General features: G+C 39.2%; 1 long non-coding RNA gene across 1 annotated transcript in view; it reads left to right on the top strand.

Moving 5' to 3' along the window:
* Positions 1-22,191, top strand: part of LOC136555146 (uncharacterized) — a 435,291-nt gene that overhangs the window by 88,529 nt on the left and 324,571 nt on the right. The window contains exon 2 of the long non-coding RNA XR_010783432.1: positions 21,267-21,329. This is a non-coding gene — a long non-coding RNA (uncharacterized lncRNA). The remainder of the gene's footprint in view (positions 1-21,266; positions 21,330-22,191) is intronic.

The raw sequence follows: 22,191 nt of genomic DNA, 5'->3' as shown, positions 1-22,191 counted from the left end.
TCCTGGCTGCAGGGTGGGGGCGGGGATGTTTGGGGTTCTCTATTGCTCTGCTAAATGATTTATTGCACCTCCTGTATCTCTGAGATGAGAAATTAGTAGGCTGATATTTCACTTCTATTCTTAAAACAACCCGTTATTTTGCAAAATGAAATAATTCCTCGTATAGCAGCCTTCTCCTAGCCTTTGTCAGATGCTATTCAGCCCAGAGTACTTCCAAATACTCAATATTATTTCACCTACGTGTGCAGAATGCAGTCTACTTCCAACCTGAGGTATCATTCGCTGGTTTGTAGTAGCCATTAACATATGCTTTTCCCATGGTTTGTGTACTTATTCTAAGCATGTGCCTTTTACAATGCAGAACACAAGAGACTTGTTTTGTAAGATTAATGAAGGTCACCAAAATTCTCAAAAGTATTCTGATAATTAAGGCTTTGTTTATCAAAAACAAGTTATATTAAGAGCAAAAAGATTCATGGTAATTATTCATAATCTTAACAATTCAAGTGTAGCCACCTCATTTGTGCATTTAATTCTTCTTGTTAATGTTTTGCATAAATCTGCATAATTACTTGAGTTGCCTGTTGTAATTTTGACAGCTACTCAGTTCATGTGCACTAAAGTATATCAAAAGCTTGATGTGCTGAATATTTATAATTTTACGTATGTTCTTGGGATAATATTTTTTCAACAATATTTTTAGTTTTTGTAAAATTGACATGGAATACTTGGAAAGATTGCCAAACACAGATCTCCATATCAGCACATGATGGAACTAGAGCAACACTTAAAGGTATAGCACTGAGGTTTGGAGGTATTTTACAGAAAATCCAAATGAATCATGCACACGAACTGTTCTGATTGTTTTCCAGTGGGTGTGTTATACTCCATTAAAGTAAATACATCCTTTTTTTTTTTTTTAAATGAAGTTTTTCAGTGTGTTCTCTGCCTATGCAAGTCCCACTGGATTTTATTCCTGGTCCCATACAAGAGAATACCAGGCAAAAGTGTGGAGCAGCATTAGCATGGGCAGCTCGCCCCGCTGGCAGCACTGCGGCACTGCCGGGCTCCCGGGGGCTCAGAGAGCTCCCTGCCCTCCATTCAGCCAAACAAAACAGCCCCAACAACAACCCAGGCGGACTTTTGGCTTCCCAAATGCTCCTGCACGTGGGCATTTTGTGGGTGATGGACTGAGAGTGGCGTTTGTGGGATATACTAAAAGAATAATAGCGTGGCTCAGTTGTGTTGTGGCACCCTTCACCCACAGTTTTGGGGAGGGGAGGGATTTGGGGAGTGGAAAGGTGGCAATGACTTCTTCTGCACACAGAATAAATACCCTGCTCGGTAAGGACAGCAAATACTGTGGGTATTTATAAATATCTTTGTGCTGGTGAATTACAAAGGCAGTTGCTAACTAATTACAGCAGGAAGTTTTCAGTGCATCTGATGAGTGTCTGGCACAGCGCGGTGTGAATCTTCAGTCAGCTCAAATCACACACATTATTCAGGCTTTTTACAAATGTTGACAAAATGCTGGTTTGAAAATTCTTGCTCAGATCCCTCAAAAATACTGTCTCAAGACAGTTTTTGGAAAGACTATGACTATTATTTTTGAAAGCCTGTGTTCTGCACAGTGGAGTTATCAAGTTTTGCACTTAGGAATAATCCAGTGTGTAAAGCTGGTGGTAGGGCTCTGGTGTAAAGCTCTGGTGTAAAGTATGTGCTTACAATTTGGGCATGTTTTAACCTTACTAAAATAATGCTGTGCCTCATAAAAAGACTGCATATGTTTATTAGCTTTTCATGCGAAAATTAATGTTTTAATATGGAAACCAGCTTGCTTTAAGTCAGACAAAAGGAGGGGAATCCTACTTTAGCCATCAGAGCATTGTTTCCTAGGAACGAGATTTGATATGAAGGAAATGCTGCTGTCCAACAGGAGAAGAAAATGAATGTGTTCAAGTCTATCAAAAAGCAAAACCAAAATCCTTTGGATGCCGGTGTTCCAGCCCTGCAGATTCCTCTGCTGTCACACAGAGTTGGAGCTGTACAATAATTTTGAACACTTAAGGCACCAGAAATATGGGTTATCCTTCAGTCATAGATCCACTTCAGGGGGGTAACACCATGGGATGAGGGAGAAAGATTTAAACTGTTTCTGTTATGCTCAAAATATATTTGGGGCTGATTTAAGAGTAAAAGGAGGAAAAGTGCAGTTGTCATGCCCTGCTATCTTTCACTTTAATGAGCACTCAAATGTAAGTGAAAAATTAAAAGGTTGTTATATTTAGAAATAGCTGGAGCCATACACTCGATGTATGTTGCACACAGTGGGGAATGAGCATAAAAAATGAGGGGGAAAAACCCATCTACTTTGCAGCTATATTCATTAATTAAAAGAAGATTGTTAAACTAAATTTGGAAAGGGAAAAAAAAAAGAAAAAACTTCTTTAATTGTGTTTACCCAAAAGCCTTTTCTTCCTAATTTAAATAGCATAAACATCTGGACTAAAGCAATATTAGAATCATGGCAGTAGTCAAGCAAATCTTGTGGAAAATAATGAAATTAGATCCCTGGTGTTGTGACAGAGTAAGGGCAGGATACATCAGTTCGATGTTAATAAAATTTCCATGAATGACTGAATACAATTAAGAAATTGTCAGTTGCGGCAATGAACTTTTGTAGCTCATAGATGTTTGCATCATTTGATTATGCTGGCAATTTAAAATTGTTTGTTAGTGTCTGTGTTGGGATATTAATTATGACCTTTATTATAGCCCACAATTAAACCAGTCATATAGCAACAAGCAGCCTGTGTTGTGGTACTAAAGGATCTGAACTGTTCAGAACAGGGTCTTGGTGTGTTCAGACCATTCACTGATCATCCAAATTGGAAATTATTTGAAATGATCCAGTACTTTAAAAAACAATTCAGCTGGGTTGAGTAATCCCTTTAATAAAGAAATTTTGGCTTAATAGCATTTTAACAGTTTTAATTGCTAACAACATCTGTAAAACTGTTTTAAAGAAGGGAGAGAGAAAGCATTTTTAACTGTGACTCCAAGACAAGCTTTCTCCTGCTTCAGGAAGAGAAACCAATTATTCATTGGTTAATTAGCTGTAAACAACTTTTTAAAGACACATCCATTATATATGTAATTATTTGAAAAAAAGCTTTAATATTATTTGTGCTAATGCATAATTATTAGTGCGTGCTAAAAGGATTAGCAGCATTTAGATGACCACTATTGCTGGGAAATATCAGAGTGGAGAGAGATTAGCATCAGGCTGGAATGTGCAGGGATGGATCCAGCGTGTGCCTGCACCCCTTCAGTAGTGACAACAGACAAATCACACACACAGAAACAAAGCCGGGAAAGCTGAAACCTCACACTTCTTCCTCTTTAATATTTCTCTGATATGTGCAGGAAATATATCCCCACCAAAGGATTTCTGTACCCAGCGGAATACAGAGTTCCTGTGATTTTTTTATTATTATTTTTATTATTTTAAAAATTTTTTAGACTCTCAAGACACCTTTGTCTTTTTTTTTTCTTTTTTTATATAGTCCCTTTATTATTGCACAGCTGACTGGCAACTTTACAATGCCCTCAGCACATCTATTTACTAACTGTTATACCTAATTTACTAAGAAGATGTAAAGTCCTGGTGAAATCTATTTAGGCTTTTGTAATGTGTCGGCTGGAGCAGTGTTTATAGTCATTAGCATATGAATGAAAGGAATAATATTTTAAACATTTAAATAGTTTTAATATAGGTCAAGGGAAACTGTAACATTTGTCCTAACACATTGCAAATTCCAAGTAAGACATCACAGAACCTGCCTGGAATTTCTGTGATTTACGCTTGTGTTTACCAAAAAATGGTTTGAGTGTACAAACTAAAATTACAGGAGGAAGCAATTTAGGGCCACATCAATAACAACTTAAGCATCTGAGTGACCTAATTCTGACACAACCACAGTTGTGTGGCGCTGAAATAGTTCTCCTGCACATATCTAGCAAAATAATTTATGTTAAACAGAGACCTGGCATTTAATGTGCCAGGTCCCCATATTTTGGGAGAAACAGAATTTTTCAGAGCAAACTGAGGAAGTGAGGGGATAAATGGTGTGACAGGAGCACTGCAGCTTTCCCTGAAAGGGTCAGGGATGTGCTTTAGCCCTGACCTGCAAGGATGGACCTGAGCAGTGGGAAATTTGTTCAGTCTCCATGAATTTGGCTGCTTTTCAGATGCTGCCAGTAATGATGCTAATTGCTGGCATTGGTGATGCACACAGGCACCTGTACCATGGCAGGATTTCTGATCTTTTCTAAAAGAAAACAGCTCTCAATTCTCTTTTATGAAACTGGAGCAACAGTGTTTGACAGCTCAGAAGGAATACTGTGGATGGTTTTAGCATTTCAGTTCACTGGATATTTGTAATTATCTGGAGTTTAAGGAGAAATGTTGCACTTTGAGTTGGCTTATTTCTTTACAGCAGTCATTGTGTGGAAGCATTTAGGGGGATGGAATTTTTATTTTAGTTGACAAAGAAATTATGACATTTGAAGGGCTTTGTGTATTTAAGCACAGATGATTATTTAGAAGGCTTGGTTGCTGCAAATTGGAAGCCTCGTAGCTCAATTTACTAATTTATTTTGTGATCTGTGACTAAACTGAGTAAAAATGCAAATACCACAAGCCCTTTGCATTTTATCACCAGATCAGTGTACTGATGGGAGGATCAGAGTCACTATACAGTTCAACACTTGTGATTTCTAAGCAGTCAGACACTAAAAGCGTCTGTAGTGGAGACTACAGGAGAAGTCCTGTTCATAGAGGTTTTAATGGAATTCAGTATTTATTTGTTTCTGACTTGGAATGCAGAAGCAAAACTTTATTGTCCATTGTGAGAATGTTTTCTTTGTCTCCCATCACATGTGGCAATGAGCCATCACTCTGTGTTGCAGCAAGATTATGGGCTAGGAGGAAACAACTGGGAAAGGTTGAAAGCAGCACTGAAAACTTAAATGGGTGCTGGCATCACCTTTTGGTTACACCTCTGTTCAGAGAGCATTGGCAAAAATTATAATCTCTTAAATAATTTTTGTTTTTAACTGATATTCCCCCACAGTGTTAGGAGGTTTTGTTTAAAAGTAATTTTATTTTAAAGTATTACAGCTGTTTATTGGCTACTTATTTGCAAGTAAGTGTTAGCAGTGATGTCAGCACCACTTTGGAGGCAGTGCTAGGGCTGAGTCCTTCTTCTGGTGAACCCAGTAGAAGTCGTGCCCTTGCCTCCCAAGGAAGCAGATTTGGGTCTATTAATCCCTATTTTTGCAGATCCAGCAGAGGGAGCAGAAGTCCACCGATGGGGTTGCTTTGGACGAAACATTTGGGGTGGCAGATGGGTTGGCAAAAATTGCTTGTGGAGGTGGGGAAATGCATGAGTCATTCTCCCCATATTCTGAGAAAACTGCTCAATTAAAACACTAAAGATTGCACTGTAATTCAGTAATTTTTCACATCCTGGAATTTCATTTTTTCTTTAAATTCTCCATGAGTCGGTACATTATTATAACAATTGATCAGAACTATTTCCAGCACTTACACCAATGTAGTGATCCCAATTAGCCAGCAGATAATTGTTTTTGAAAGGAATAACACCCAGTCATGTCTTTGCACATCAACTCCCCTGCCATGGTGCTGCACTTGTGAATATACAGCAGAAGAATTGCGCCCTTTAAAAAACAATAATTAAGAAAGGATTAGCTGTAGTGCTGCAGTTATTTTAGGGTGCATGCCATGGATACAGATCTCTCCTGAGCATTGTTACCTCTGCCTTAAAAGCAGGAACAGAAATGGGTGGTGTGGGACTTGCTGCTGGAGGGGGCAGTGGGTGGCCTGCGATTTACACCCAGCAGAGCTGCAAGTCCCAGTGCTCTGGGAGGGACATGGAATCTTCTGCTGATTTCTGAATTCAGTGGGACCAGCAATCAGGTGTGTCTCCTTAACAAGGAGCATTTCCCACTACTTTTAGAACTCTTGGCCAGTTTAGTCCGATTTGATGAAGTTAAAACTTTATCTTTTGTCCTGCTCTTGTCTGGGACAGAGTTAATTTTCTTCCTAGTAGCTGGTGCAGTGCTGTGGTTGGATTTAGGATGAGAATGACACTGATAGCACAGGGATGTTTTAGTTGTTGCTGAGCTCACCCTAAATCAAGGACTGTGGCGTTTCCTATGCTCTGGCAGTGAGGGAGCTATGAGGGAGTGTGGCCAGGACAGCTGACCTGGCCAAAGGGATATTCCATTCAGGAAACTCCCATCAATCTCATGGGCTAAAACTGCCATCATCTTTAAATAAAACTATCATTGGGTTCTCATTTGCTTTCTGTTGGCCAAACCTAAAGATTGTGTTAAGGTCACAGCTGCAAATTTTCTCTGGGACTGTGAAGGCTAAAAACTCACTTCATGCTTGAAAAATCTAGATTTTATTTTATTCTTATTTTTTAAGAAATAAGATGAAACAGGGGCAGTAAAAGCTCTCCAGGTATTGTGACACTGATCACTGGAAGAGCTGCAGCACAGCTGCTGCTCAGACTAGAAGTCAGACCTGTGAAAGGAGCCTTGTGTGCAGCCAGGGCTTCATCTGGCACAGAGGGCACAGCAATGTGGCACCATCTTAGAAAAAGGAATTTGTGAGAAAACATCCGAGGCAGACTAACCAGCTCACAGACTAGTTTTATTCAAATCATATTTTTAATTAAAGGCAGTTCTTCAGTATTTTTAGGAATTTAGTTTGAATAAGCATTTTAGATTCTAACTCATTTGAGATCTAAAAAACCAGAAGAAATTAAAATTTAAGCTTGAGTTTATTATTTTTTTTTCTCTCTCTTCTCTCATGTCAGACAAATGTGACAATGAAGAAAAACTAAAGGGCAAACTGGGGACAGGAGGTTGTGGATCCAATATTTCTTAGCTGATGAAGGCAGCTTTGTTTGTTTCAGATGAATTCAGTCAAAGATAATATCTCCTACTCCAGAGGAAAAAAAGCAAAATAACACCCCAACCAAAATGGAAAAGTTCAAACTTTTTAACTTAGAGTATAATTTCCCTTGCTTGGCCACCTTTGTTGACAAGCAGATGTGGGATTTGGGTTTGATTAAGCTGGACATGAGCCTGGCTCCCTATGGGAGAACATTCCTGGAGATGCTCTGTACCTCACAACACTTTGGATTGTCAGAAATTCTCCAAATTCCTGACTCCTACCTTGCTGAAGGGGGAGCTTGAGGCAACAGTGGCTGCTGTTGGAAAGGTGGATGGATGACTTAGAACAGGAGGTTTCATAACAGGAGCTACTTCTGTTCCTTCTGTTGATGGCTTTTGGGTGATGAAAGGAACAAAGGCGATCCCATCAAAACAACAAGCTAAAATAGAACAAAACCCTCCAAGTCTGCATGTTAATGGAAAGAATCAGAGAATGGAAAATGAAACAAAAGCTGAGATATTCTGAATGCAATCTTACAACTGTTCTGGCATAAGATGCTGGAGCTTTTTAAACTCTGATCTCTAAGCTAAAAATGGAGTTGTCAGCCTTAACTTTGAATTTTCTTGCTTTTAGCAGTTTGCGTTAAACATTAATGTTATTGAAAATAGCTTTTCATCCGTGTGTATTAAGGGTTTGTTTGCCAAAGCCTCTGCTCCTAAATGCGTGAATTTCAGCAGCTAGCAAACATCAAAGCAAGGAGATTTTTCAGCTCAAGAAGTTATCTTTAAAATTAAAGCTTAGTCTTTCACTGTATACTTTTTGTGAATAATTATTAGAATCTATAATAAACAGTCTCCTTTTATTGTTCTGTCTATTATATCGAAAGAGATATGCCTTGATTGTATCATTTTAATTAACTCTTGCTGTGTTTTATTGAAGTTCAAAGCATTAAGCATTGTTTATGTAAGCACCATGACATTCAGGTTGCCTGAAAGAAGTAAATAAAACTGTAGGTCAAACTGTATTAATGTTTCTTGCCAGCTATTATTACATCTGCTTTTGAACAGCATTTATTCTGTAATTGATGGTTGTCAGCCTGTAATTTCCATAGTTACATTCTGAACACTTGGTTTTCCCTAATTTTTGTAGTGTTTACACCATATAAAGTCAGAGATTAAAGTAAAAGGGAAAAGTGAGTTACCGGCTTTTATTTGACCAGCTTAATATTTCTTTCTTCAGGGGAATCACTCCAGTTATTTGCCAAGTTCATATATCTATAATATTCTTTTAGATTCAATTTTCTGCCCTTTACTTTTCTCTATTTCATGTTTACTTTATTCTTTGTGGTCATCCCATCTAATCTGTCTGCCTGTGTCTACCTAATCGACCTAATATGTCCATGTATCATTTCTTTAATGATTTTATTATTGAAATGACTCTCAGCATTTGATACTTAAGCATACATTATAAAAGCCTAATTCTCCCATTAGTGGATCAAGCTTCCATGAGCCTGCCACATCCAGGCTGCTTCAGGAGTTAAATGAGCTTTGTTGAATGTTGGCCAAGAGCTGTTCTGCAGATCTATTCTACTTTTTTTCAACCTATGTAAGTGAGAAGAAGCCACTGCATAGATTTGCGTTGCTTTTTGTACCCCAGAATTGTCTAGAGCCTCTCCTTGGTGAAGATGCAATGTTTCCTTTCACTGTGCAGCTTAAATTTTATCCTTAAGGACTTGCCTCTGCAAAGGAAACTTAGAAATTAGTTTTTTTCAGTTGCTTCTGCTACCCATAATGAACCACAGATGTTTTGGAACCTTCTATGGCTTTCTCTTTCCATTTTAAGTCCAACTTTACCAAATTAGTTTCTTTGTTTTAGCTTCCTTCAACAAAATAATTGACTTCTGAGAAGTTTGTAGTAGCAAACAAGAACATTTTAGCAATTTCATCTATTCTTTCCTCTCTCAAGCACCTCTGGGGATTTAACATCCCTGTAGCACCTTTGAGCCCTCCTTCCCATCCCTAGCCTCTGTTATGGCCTTCTATCTGGGCACCATACCCTGTGTCTTGTTTCTGTTTGTGTTTTCAAATTATTTGAATTTGAACTTTTTTGTTTAATTTGGTTTTTTTCCTGTGAGCTCTGAGTCTGGGAAGTGTCTGACAAATCTGCTGTTACAAAATAATTTGGATAAAAAGACCACTTTTGTGCTGTTGAATAGCTTGCATGTAGAAATTTTTATTTATTTTTGTTTTAGGTCAAGCTTGTGGTTTACTTAAAAGAGGTTGTTAAAGAGAATTCCATTGTGTTTCTCTAGTCAAGCATAGCTATCCTGCTAAATATGTTGTACAAGCAGTGAATAGTGTGACACTTAAGGAATGCTGAATTTATTTTTGGACATGTTTTTTTGTATTTCTTTATCATGGCAGAGACTTTTTGGCGATAGGGTGGCAGGGAACCGAAGTGTCCGGTTACGTGCTATGTTTAACAGAGTGGCCTGCAGTGAAGTTCCTTGGCATGAGACAATTTTTCTTTTTTCTTTTTTTATTTTTTCCTTTCCTTGCCTTGATAGGCTGCAGTTGAAGTCCCTTGATTTGTCTTTGTTGTGGGCAGAATCCGGGGATTAGGTCAAATTAAAAACTGACATTTCCATTATGTCTGTACTTTTATGGTGCATTCCTCTGCTATAGAAAGTCAAATACCTCCTTGCCTATTGCTGAAACCAAAGAAACGAAGTAAAAGAGAATTCCTTCTAGCTCCTAACTGAACAGCAAACCTCATTATTCCTGGAGTAATCTGTTAAACAAATGGAAATAGGTGAACCTTCCACTCTCTTTTTTTTTGTCTCTTATTTAAGAAAATGGCACGATCTCAGGAGAGCATCTTTAACTAAGAGAGCACAAGTGCATCCAATGGCAGTTACAAATATTTTTAAACAACAGACAGACAAATTGTGCTGACTGTCTGTATTTAAAAAAAAAAAAAAAGGAAAAAAGAAAAAAAGAAAAAAGAGCCTTGCCTAAAAGACTACAGTAAATCATGAAAGTGATCTCAAGTGAACAGAGATGGATTTCTGGAATACGGTGTGCAATGAAACCACTGACCTCTTATACAAGGGTTCATGTCTTTTTCTACAGAAACAGATGGGTAATAGCATAATGCTGAAATCATGCTCTACATAATATGGACCTAGTGATTGCAGACCTGATTGCTTGCCATATGGTTGCTGAAGGGTTGAAGAGAAAATGGGATGATAAGCAAACCCTTAAAAGCAACATTTTTATTGAATGGCCATTACATTAAAACCCAAACTCTGCAAATGAAGGCAAGAACTGTGGTGAATAATGATGAAATAACAAAACAATAAAAGAAGAAACACAATAGCATGTATTTGTTTGCAGTATGCAAAATAATACTCCTCATTTTTTTGGTGTCATTCTGCCTTGTGTTACGAGCATTTGGTGGAAAGTTGGTGGGACATTGCTGCCTGCAGGGCACAAATACAGTGTCGTGGAGCACTGCAGTATTCACTAGGTCAGACAGGAAAAGAAAATAATCACTTGTCTCAAAGGAAAAGCTTCTGAGTTAAATGCTAACTAAAATATGCAACTTGCATACATGAGCCACATTACTGCGAGGCTGGTGGGAAGCCTTCATGAGACTTGCTTTTCCAAGACACACTTCTACACCTATTTCCTCTCTCTCCTCAAAAAGCTTGCTTTTATCACGGATTTCTTTTTTCCTTGGTACGTTCTTGTAACTGCTGAATAGCCTGGGGGTTTTTTATTGACATTTGTCAGTAAGTTGCTGAGTGTGGGCAGAGGAAATGCAGAGTAAGTGATGTGCAAGTCCTCACTCCTAACATGTACTTATCTACAAGAAGCCTCTTTGTAGGAAGAAGGTTCCACATAGCACTCAGCAGTGCCAACACAACGTCATGGCCATGCCTGCTCCCGTGCAGAGGGGAAATGACTGACAGTGTGACAGGGCAAGGCTTTGAGCCATGAAAATCCTCTGTTTCTAGGCTTTTTTTACACATTTGAAGGGTGGGCCCAGTGGGCTCTCTTGAGGCATTAATGGTTTGCTCAGTTATTGCTGTAAGAGGTATCCAGCTGGTAAAAACCAGAAATTCAGCTCAGTTAGAGATTGCAAAGGTTTCAAGTCACATAACGTGAGCCACTTGAATCAGGCTGGACTTGCCTCCCTTAGAGGCTCAGTCCTGCATGAACATTCAGATGGCTGATGGCTCAGTGCAGAATGGATCTCAGTGGCTTTGAAGTCAAAAAGGATCCTTTGTTCTTAAGTTTTCCAAAGCCTGTCCAGTCCCTCGTGCTCAAAGTGCGTAGAAAGGGATGGGGAAGCAGTTCCCAGCTCTTTTTGTCAGGTGCAATCTGTGCTCTGCTGTGTGGCCAAACTCCTCACATGTGGGGACCACCCCAGGCAAGTCCCCGGACACTTGTCCTCTCTCCACCATGCTGCTGAAGAGCTTCCAAGATCCAGGCAGGGTAATATAGCCATCTCTGATTAATCACTACTAAATACAGACTTCCTTGGCTTGACAGGCTTGTCTGATGCATCCAATAAATCACAATTTGTTTGACTGCAAGAATGGAAAATATTTATTTGAACAATTACTTTCAAAGAAGAATCTGCCATGTACATGAACCTCCAGATCATCCTCAGGCTTCTCACAGGCTGCCCACCTCACTTGGATTTCACTCAGACACCTAAGGACATGTGACAAGCAGCATATCCCAGTATTTAAGACATTTTAAGTATGGTGAAACCGATTTTCATATGATGAGAAGAGATTTCCTGCAGCCTATAAAATTGATTCTCATCCCTCTCGACTCGTGACATGCCGCCTGTGTGGCAGCAAGAAGTTTTGCATAACTTTTAAGAGCCCGTGCTGACCTACTTAACAGGCATCCACTGCTACATAATGTATTTAGGTCAAGTATTGTGTTTGAGCTTATCATCAATCTTGTAATAGTCCAGCTCACTGTGAGAGCCACAGGTACATGATTGATGCAAACATTCCACAGGGTAGAGAATATTCTTGTCATTTTCTTAAAGGGAGGCCTAGCGTTAGGGTGTTGCTATTTTTGCTGGAGAAGCAACAAGGATTGCCAATCACAACCCTCCCAACCTGTGCTTCTGCACCCCTGGTTTTCTCCCTCTATTAAGAACATCCAAACTCACCGATAACAAGCGATTTTTATTTTGTTTTTTACGTGATTCATTTGGGCTAGACAGTAAATATAAAAAGTCTGTATTTTTATTATGATATGTTACTGACTCGTTCTTACTTCCAAAATAATATACCTGGAACTTTTGTACCAACCCAGTCATTGTGTCCCTCCCCTAATTGCAGTTGGTGTTTTAGCCACATTTTGGGCAGGCTCTTAAAGCCTGTATTTTAGTAAAGTATTGCCAGCACACTTCCTCATCCAGATGATATTAGTGAAGTGCGCGTTGGTTTGAGCAGTAAATTGTTGCAAAGTTCTGTGACATCTTAATGCTCTGACAGGATGTGAAAGAAAATAACACCACTGAAAAGACCAGAAAAAAAGGCCCTTTATAGCTATTGAATAATATATTAGCTTTTAACACTGTATATACGAGCGAAATGGGCTAAGGTATAAAATCAACAAAATAATTACTTATACCAGACATTATATATTTTATCAGGATCAGAACTGCATGACCTCAGCCCGTGGTGCAAATGGGGTTTGATTTGGTATTCATTACCTCAAAGAGCTGTAAATACCTGCGGCCCAAGTGGAATCTGCCCTGGGGGCTGATGAAATGGTGTCTTACTCGTGTGTAATTTGGAAAGAGTTCTTCTGAAAAAACCCTCAATCTGTTGTGTGAATGGACCCGCAGGAATCGTTCCCAGTGCCTAAAATGTGCCAATGAGAGGACCTGTGAGCAGCTCCTGAAACGTGCAGGTGGGTACCTGCATACAAATGCTTCTAAAATTGACATGTACAGTGCTGTGGATCTGAAAATCTATACTGCACTTTTTAGCAGTACATTCCGAAGTCTGAACTGAGGGAAGAGTTACATGGCAATGAAATATGCATGAAAAAAGTCCAATTTTTACATGGATCCCGAGAGTTTGGCGACTTGTCTCCTCTCCTTCCTTCTCAAATGCTGTGCAAAGTTTATCAGTTTGGATGACAAATTAGTTTGTGCTGTCTCTGTATTCCAAACAGAACTTCCATGACGTTATTTGCTTCTTTTCTCAAATACTTTTGGAGAAAAAAAAAAGTAATGATTGTTCTAACACACCTTTCTCACAAAGAGCGAGTCCTCAGTCTGAGCTGCCTTACTTTGAAGGTCTTAAATGACACCTTAATGTTGCTTTAGTTTGGTTTAATTTGTGATACAGCCGCACTTTTTCTGCAAAACTTATTTCCAGAGTTTTGGCTTTTCATATTCAAAGATTTCAAATGCTGGGCTTAAATTCTGGCTAAATAAAAAAGGAAAAAAGTGAGGAATCTTTAATATAATTTTTTTGCTGATACTCAGAAATATGTTTTGCATCTTTCTGCAGGAAAATGATAAGAAATTCAAAATTCAGAAAGAATTTCTGTAATATAATTCAATGTAAGTCAGCAGTTGTGGATTCTTTGCCTTGAGTTCACTGATACCAGCCTGAGAAGGAGTGGGCAGAGGTGAAATTCCTTCTGTCAAACACGAAATCGATGGGGGGAAAAAAGGGAGGCGGTTGTATGCAAAATAGAGACACTTCAGCGTCTGCTTATACACTATTTTATTTATACATGCGACAAGAGGAGCACTTCTTACTCAGGATAACATAAATAACCTGGGCACAAAATGTTTGAGGAAGTGCACTTGGAATTACAGCCTCATCTTAGGTAAAGTCGGGACTTATGTAAGTGAGCAGTTGTTCTTTCCAGGTCTCTAAATGCAAACAAATGGGCTCTGTTTGGGGACAGTTGTTGTTTCCCAAGCTGTGGCTGCAGCTCCTGGCTGGGTGCAGCTTTACCTGTTCTTGCTCTTTTCAAGGTAGCTGTGCAGTGAAAGGGAGGGAGGGAGAAGGACAAAGAGGGAAGAATTTCATTCAGATGTTATTCTATAAAGATTGCTGAGTTTCCTCTATTTGGAGCATAAAAAAGCTCCAAGAGTTGTTTGTTTCCTTCCTTGTAGAAGGTAATATTTACCTGGTGTGAGTCCACTGAGCCAGGTGATGTCAAGGGAAATGTTCTGAGGGGAACGGCTTCAGAATCTGGTCCTGGATGTACCAATTCCTGCTGCAGGTGCCTTTGATTCCAAAATGTGAGGGAAGAAGTAGCAAGAACATTCTCTAATGCAGGATGGGGTGGTGAATGTAGGTGTTTTTTTAGATTTTTATTACAGCTTTTTGCTTTAAAATTCTTAGAAAGTCGGAAGTACCTTCTAATCTTTTAGCTGCCTTTTTCCTTTCTATTTAACAATTCAGCAGCACATCAATTGATCCCTTTCCCCAAACATTTTGAAGCACTTGAAACCATTTCTTGCCACGTTGTTATTTATAGAGAGTCACTAAATGAAAAAAGGCTCCTTTTCCCTTGCAGGTATATGCATCATTTATAGTCTGGCTTCATTATATTCTGTACTGTATCAACTCCTGTAGGAGAGTGGTTATGTAATGCTCTTATGTCATTACATTTACATGCATTAAATTCCTGGCAGAATCATATTCAGTGGAACAAAGGGTTCATTAGCAGGACAGAAATGCTTAACTTGGGAAACTGCTGGAAGAAGTGAGACACATTTCCAGGCTGATATTGTTGATATGCAATTATATGTTATGTACAGAGTTGATGTGGGATTAGCTAATCCCTAATGACAAGTATAAATGTGATAGAAGTTCATTCAAATCTCTTTCTGCAGTGGTAACTTTGAATAGAAGTTATCATGGTTAAATCTGGAGTGGCTGTGAGAGGGATTTGCTCCACTGTGACAGAGCAGTGCCATTCCCACCACATGAGAGCTTTACAGAGGACCAGCACTCACTCCACAAACTGCAAATACAGGAAAAAAAGTTACTCCTTGCCCCTTATTTACATGTGCAACTGGTGCAGAACGAATTTATGGCCTCGATTGTGTTATGCATTTAAATATGTTCTTTATTCTTCCAGCTCCTTTCCCCTGTCGGTGAAGCATTATGGTGGGAGCTTCCAGGGAGAGCACCTGAGCACATTGCTTTGCACAATGTCAGGACTCTGCCTGAACCAACTTCGGAAATGGATCATTTTAGTTTTGTTGAAATGGCAGTTAAATAGCAGGAATATATCAAGAGTTAAAACTTCATTACTGGGGAGCAATAAAAATACATCAAGCCTGGAATATTGTCTAGGAGATCAGATTTCTTGGTTGTGTTGACACTTTAAAGAAATATGTTTATTTAAGGAATAGAAATTCTATATACTGGAATACTACAGTGATAAATTGCATTCTAGTTAGGCTATCTCTGGTGTTCTAATTTTATCAGCCAACAATGGACTGTGTATCCTATGAAAGTCAGCTAAAAAAAAAAGGCATAAAATAATGCTAAGGGCAAAAATCTTCCTTAACCTTTCTGCACTACTTGGCTGGGACTGGTGCTGAGCAGTGTTTGGAGTCTGAAAACATATAATTTTATTTGTTAGCACCTTTTCATCAGGTTGCAGCAAGGAATGTTCAGGTGTAGATGTGCTGGAGACAGCACAAAGAAATGGATCTGCTTGTTATTTCCATGAGGATGAGAAGCAGGGTACGCTGAATTTCATGCAAACCTGGAAACAGGGACGTTTACAAGTCTCCAGACTTCCATGTCTGACAACTTCCCTAAATTTAGATGTTACGGCTGTTTTTGTGACCTGAAAATTCTCCTGCACAAGTGTAGATCCCTAAAAAGGGCTACCTGGAAAGCACTGTGATAAATATGTCTGGTTCCTTCCAAAGCTGCGAGGAAGTGATTTTTAACATATTTCACAAAAAAAAAACGCTGCTTGTTCTCAGCTTTGCAGATGGTTTCCCAGGTTGACTTGTTGGAATGATAAGGAAGGACAAAGGCTCATTTGGCAGAACTGGAACTCTGTCGTTACTCATGTTGAGAGCATCTGTCTTGCTCATGTACTCGTGGGTTTGGGGCTGAATAGGCTGTGGAGAGTTTCTTCTGGTTTCACTTATGGGGGACATTCTTGGGGGATGATGAGGTGTCTACAGCTCCACTTGTCAGTGCTGCATCACTCAGACACGCTGGCTGCCCTTGCAACTGCTGCAAGACAAACCCAGAAATTTGAAGGATGAAGTGTGAAGTCCCCAGTAATTTCAATGTGACCACAAGCAGCTTCCATGGAGAACAAGAAAGCACAAAAGCCTCACTTTAAGGGGAACCGCCTGATATTTATTCGTTTGTGTCTTTATAGAGGTGTATCATGGCTTGTGCTGAAGTTGTCATAATTTAATAAATCAGTGTGGAATTCTGCAGCAAATAAGAAATAACTTGCTCATAGAGGCCATACTTTTGCCAAGGGTCTCAACTGGTTGAGGGCTATGTTTCAGCCTGTTTCCTTTGCTTTCACTCTCAAATCTTTGGGAATGCTTTTTGTAGAAGTTTGATGGTCAGGTATCAAGATCTCTTCAAAATCACTATCAAGGATGCTGGAGGTTTTGAGATGTCTGCTGTCAATTGTCACTGTTGACAAACAAGGGGAGGAATTTAAAAATAAAGTACTTGGCACAACTTCCTCCTTTAGTTCTGTGGAGTTGGTTAAAAATGCTGTCTTTGATGTAAATCAATTGGAGCAATATTTGCAGTCTGGATAACAAAAGCAAAATGGGTCTGCAAAGCTAAGGCACCACATACATTTACTCTTCCTCCTGTTTCTAAATTCTCTGTAGTTCAGATATTTCCAGTATATTTTCAGTGTTTCGGTATTGCTGGGTTAGTGATGTGTTCCTGTGGAGTAGATGGAAGTCATACAATGTAGTTTGCAAAAATATGTGCTTCAAGAAATACAAACACAAAACCAAATGAAAGGGTTGGGTGAAGAGGTGCATCCATTCACTGTTTGGCATTGAAATTCTGCATTTCTGCTCAAAGAGATGCATTTCCATTTTGTGGTTTCAAGCACCTACTTGATTTTTCTAGATTCAGTATTTGTGCACATTCCTGAGATTCAGGCTGGTGAAGTCTGACTCCCATTTTGAGGCAAAATCGGCCAATTGCATTGTGGGAAAGCAGAGAGCTCTTCAAAGGTATATAAATTAATTCTTTTCATTAAAGGAACAGAGGGACAAAATGCAAAAATCAAATAAATTCAAATATGTTTAAAAAGACTGATAATAGTCTAAAGGAATGACATGAAAGAGGCAGGAGGAACTTCAGAAGTACATAAGACACTATTAGCTTTTCCTTTCAGCTTCCAGCCTCCACAGTGATACTGCAGAGGGTGTTGCAGGAATGTCTTCAATCCATGGCAGCCAAAAGGTCTGGAAGATGCACCAGCAGCTTCCCCTTTGCTTCTGGCAACAGGCATTAATCTGTGTGGCCCTGGCCATAGATTTCAGTGGGATCAGTGAATTTCTGCAGAGGCTGTGCAGTGGGAAATGCTCCCTCAGCATTGCAGAGGAGCAGGAGCTCATTTCTCTGCAGGTCCCTCATGGACATTTCTCATGGCATCCATGTCTTCTAGAGCCTGAGATGGGCTGGAAGATGAGCTGAGGTGGAGATGTGCTTGTGAGGATCTGTCTGTGCCATCCTTTTTCTTGACAAGTTTATGGATCCCAAAATATGGTGGAAGATGTACCCACAGAGAAGGGATTTTATTTTTATTCACAGCACAGGGTAGAAAAGGGCTCTATTTGTAGTTCTCCCCTGCACATGTAGGGAAGAAGTCCTGGGTTTGATTTCATCCAGATTTAGCCTTGAAACAAGAAAAGCTAAATGTGCAAGATGGCTGAAATTCAGGATACTGAGTGTGTTCAGTGAAAAAAAAATTCCTTGGAGTCAAATGTATTCCGGGATACCATCTTAAGTAGCTTTGCTGTCTCTTTCCATTGCTTTTTTTATTGTCAAGGGTAGGATAAGAAATTGGAAAAGAGACAAAGGTGTTAGGAAAAAAGAAGACAAAAGAAGGTGTTGCTTTTAGGAACTTTGATTTACTCGATTTTGCTTAAAAACATTAAGCTTTTGCTGTACAAGTATCCTTTGAAAAAAGGATGTCTGTCTTTCAAGATCTTGAATGGGAAAACATTCAGGTTTGTGTCAGGCAGAGCTTACAGATTTTTTTTAGATGCAAGTTTAAAAACAGACACCTTTTTAAAAAGAGATTTTGGGGTTCTTTCTTTGTAACTTGACAGGATGGTTTGTTCATGTCAATAGTCTTTTGATCACTCAAAAGACATTGAAATAAAAAATGTCAATGCTTCCACTCTTTTGATCCAGCTCCCTTAAGTATTGTTGCAAGAGGAATATATCAGATTATTATAATATTTCGACTTGGCTTTATGGATATAACCTGGAGCCACATTTTTGGGTCCAACCCAGAGGGCTTTGGAGGCTGGAGCCACATTTGTGGGTCCAACCCAGAGCACTTTGGAGCCATTTCTGCATATTAACAGTGCCATATTTTTTCCCAGCAGGAGAATAATTTCCTAAGTAATTTGTACTGCTGACCACTCTTCACTCTAGTTATAAAAGAACTACAATGGGGTTTAGCTTTTTGTTTTTAAATGCTGATAAACCTAGAATTAGAAGTATAAAGCTGTGACTATGATGGGTTATTCTCTCCTGAATATCTCTGTAAACCCTGATCACAAAAACTGTAGGGAATGTTTTCTGTAGAATTGAAATTTAGCAGAAAAAGAAAGTACATAATTAAAACCAAATTCTGGTGTTTGTACAGAGGCTGGGATTTTATATATGTGTATAGAAAATAGCGATTCTAAATTTATTTAAATGGATTATTGTTTTACGTGAACGATAAGCTACACTTGAAAGCAACCATTTTCTAGGATTTGTTTTGTATCTCATGAAATGGTTAAAAGCAACTTAAGCCTCCAATCCAGATGAATCAGGTGTGGGCCCTCAAGGTGGAAGATTTCTGTCAGGAGTGGTGAATCTGGATTTGTGCTGTGCCCCTTGCATGTTTCAGGAAGCACAGGTTGAAATCCCCACTGAAGCTGCTGGGAGTTTTGTTCCTGACTTCAGCGGGTTTAGAATTTCGCTGTAAGGATTTTTAGGTACTTTTTAAAAATGAAAAGGTGACCTGTTTAATACTGACCCAAATAATTCACTGCACAACTTCTGCCCTCCTCAAATTCCCACTCGCAAGCCCATAAACTGAAAGAAAAACTGTAGGAAAGTAAAACTCTGGATTTCAAGTGAGAAAGCCACTTGAGATCTCTCCACATCACACTCTGGCTGGTTATTCTGGGTAGCAGAAGTGGCTGAGCCGGAGCTGTTATGATCCACAGCACTTAGTGAGGAGTGGGGAAGCAGAGACAGAAGCTGGTGCACTTAGAAAATGCCTTGAGAAGGTTCGTGACACAAGTGACTGCAGCTCCCCTAAGGAATTGGCACCACGGCACACTCAGCACTGCTGGGCCCTTTGAAAGGGGAGTTAAAAAAATCCCCTGTGGGATGCAGTGAAGGAACTGATTCTGCCAGTGAGAAAGTAATCCCAGGATTTCATCAAATCCCTACTGCAGTCACACCCAAACGGATGGCACCGAGTCTCTTCTTTGGGTTTTGAGCTCTTCATTTCTGGAAAACAAGAAAACAGAAAGAAATACATGAAGATCTAGAATTGCAGAAGAGGGAAATAAAATCAGTTTGTCACAGGAGATTTTTTTTTTTATTGACATCTTTAGTTTGTTTTGATGTCTGTAATTAAATCGCTAATTATGTGTTTCTGTTGCAGTGGTCATGCTTTTATTACATAATTGCTACAAGTTTTTCTCTCCCCACTAACAATATTTGTTTAACCTTAGTGCATGCTGGTTACATCCTTCAGAATGGAAAAGCTTAGAAACACAGTTATTGATTGTTACAATTAACTAAATCAGAGGGGCTCAAAGTTCTTTGCCATAAATTAAATATGTTTTGTGGCACAGGATCAAAGATAATTAAAGGATGAAGCAATTGCAGTCATTAAACAATAAATATTATTTTGATGCCAATTGAAGAAAATAGAGCAATAACAAAAAAGGCAGGAAAATTGAGGGATTTTAAAAGGAGGGGAGAAAAGTTTAGCCTAGGGTAAAAACATCATTTAAAAAAATTATTTGTACTGTGATCCTTTGAGCTTCCTTCTGTGTTGTCTCAAAAAGCATCTGATTAGGTGAGATGCAATTCAGTCACCTTCTCTTTTTTTTTTCCCTTTTGAGTTTAGGCATAATTTTTGTCAGTATATTTCAATGTATTCATTAATTTTTCTCATTTGTTTATTTTATGCAAACCATAAGAGACATTTTTTTCTCAGTGAAGATTGCCTCTTTATTTTATTTTGAAATATTTGTATATTTATTTCATTAAATGAGATAATGCTTTTTCTTATTAACATAATTTCCAGTACATTAAACATATTTCTCCACAGACAGAAGAGAGGAATCAGATTAAATGACAGTTAAATCACTTGCAGCAATTTCAACTGTTAAAAGAAATAAGTGTCTCTGTTTTCTTTGTGATCACGAGATGTGCTGTAAAGGGAAATGAAATACTAAAGAAAGGAGGGAAAACATAAAGAAATAATGACTGACTTATTGCAGTAATACCACTGAGAGAAGAAAAACTCACTACAAATAAAAGGAAAAATAATATAGTGGTTTTGAAAGTTACCAAAATTCATTTCTTATTGATGAGATCAGTGCAAGCCTTATACTGAGTAAACTGAGAAGGGAAAAAAATAGCAAAGCATACCCAAAGCCAGACAATGCCATAAACTGTGGGCAATGAAAGAAGGAATAAATACTGTGCATTTGGAGGGCTGTTACTCTAAATGCCTCTAATTTTTAAATAATTTATATTTTATCACATTTAGGGAGGAGAGGGAAGAAGCAATTATCTCTTGGTGAGCCAACCATGCCACTCTGCTGCTGTGTTCAGGGCTCTCCAAATGTCCAGGTGTCCCTCCTGCAGCTCTCTCCCCTTTTTTGGGCAGGTGTGGGGCTGCAGGAAGGAGGAAAGCATCTTTTAGTAGCTCTTTAAATAAGATCTTCCAGAATTTTTATAAAAATATTTTCTGTCTTAATTGTATTTTGTTATTATTATTTTAATTTCCAGAGCCTGAACCAGCTGCTTTGAAGAGATCTTGGGACTAAAGGACTGAGCTGAGGCATTTCTAAGGTAATGTTGACATTATTGTTTTGCCCCCAGTCAAGATTTCCTCTGTTTGTGCTTTTAGCTGTAAACCAGATATTTTTCACCAATTTTATGTGCCTGATTTTTTAGTCCTGAGTAAGGACTAGTCCAATAGTTGCCATTTTCCTTCTTTTTCTTAGTTTCCCATCAGTGCACTCTACAGCTTCACTGATTTCACCTTCAAGCTTAAATCAGAGAAGGGATTCTTGAGAAGGGGGACCTGTTCTAACTCCTTGCTCTATCTCAGGGTTAGCTAAAATTATAATTTTTCAAGAATTTAAACGACAGTATTTTTGCTGTTAAATGCTTGATGAAGAAAAGGGTACAGCATCCTCCCTTATGTGACATGGTGCAGGGAAAGAGGTGGAAAATGTCACCTTGTAAGGCTTTTAAGGAATTGTTTCCTGGGGCTGGAGAGCAGACTCTGCCTTCCTGCTTGTGCTTATCTGCTGCAGCTGAGCAGGGGACACTGCAGGGTCATCACCAAAGACTTTTGCACTCTGGGGTTGGTGTCCCTTGGGCCCCCTTTGGAAGTTGTATTTGCTGTGCCAAGGGGCCTGGTCAGGCAGTGGAGGTGGTAATGGAATTTAGCAGTTGAGGAGACTCTGAGAAATCCCAGAGCATGTGAAACGTAGTCAAAGAAATAAACCAGGAGCATCTGCCACCATCCTCTGTGGACATCCTGCCAAGCAGAGCCACATCTCTGCCCCTGGAGGGGCACCAGCCCAGCCCTTGCTCACAAATCCTCCAAAGCTTCTGGTGGGCACAGGCCAAGGGTCACTCCAGGTTCTGCCACAGGATCCCCGCCCAAGGAGGTTCTGCACGACAGAGAGAGCTGGTAAGTGGA

This window comes from Molothrus aeneus, chromosome 3 (genome assembly GCF_037042795.1).
Source record: "Molothrus aeneus isolate 106 chromosome 3, BPBGC_Maene_1.0, whole genome shotgun sequence".
Lineage (NCBI taxonomy): Eukaryota > Metazoa > Chordata > Aves > Passeriformes > Icteridae > Molothrus > Molothrus aeneus.
The sequence above is the reverse complement of the archived record's forward strand: the minus strand, read 5'-3'. Positions and strand labels throughout refer to the sequence as shown.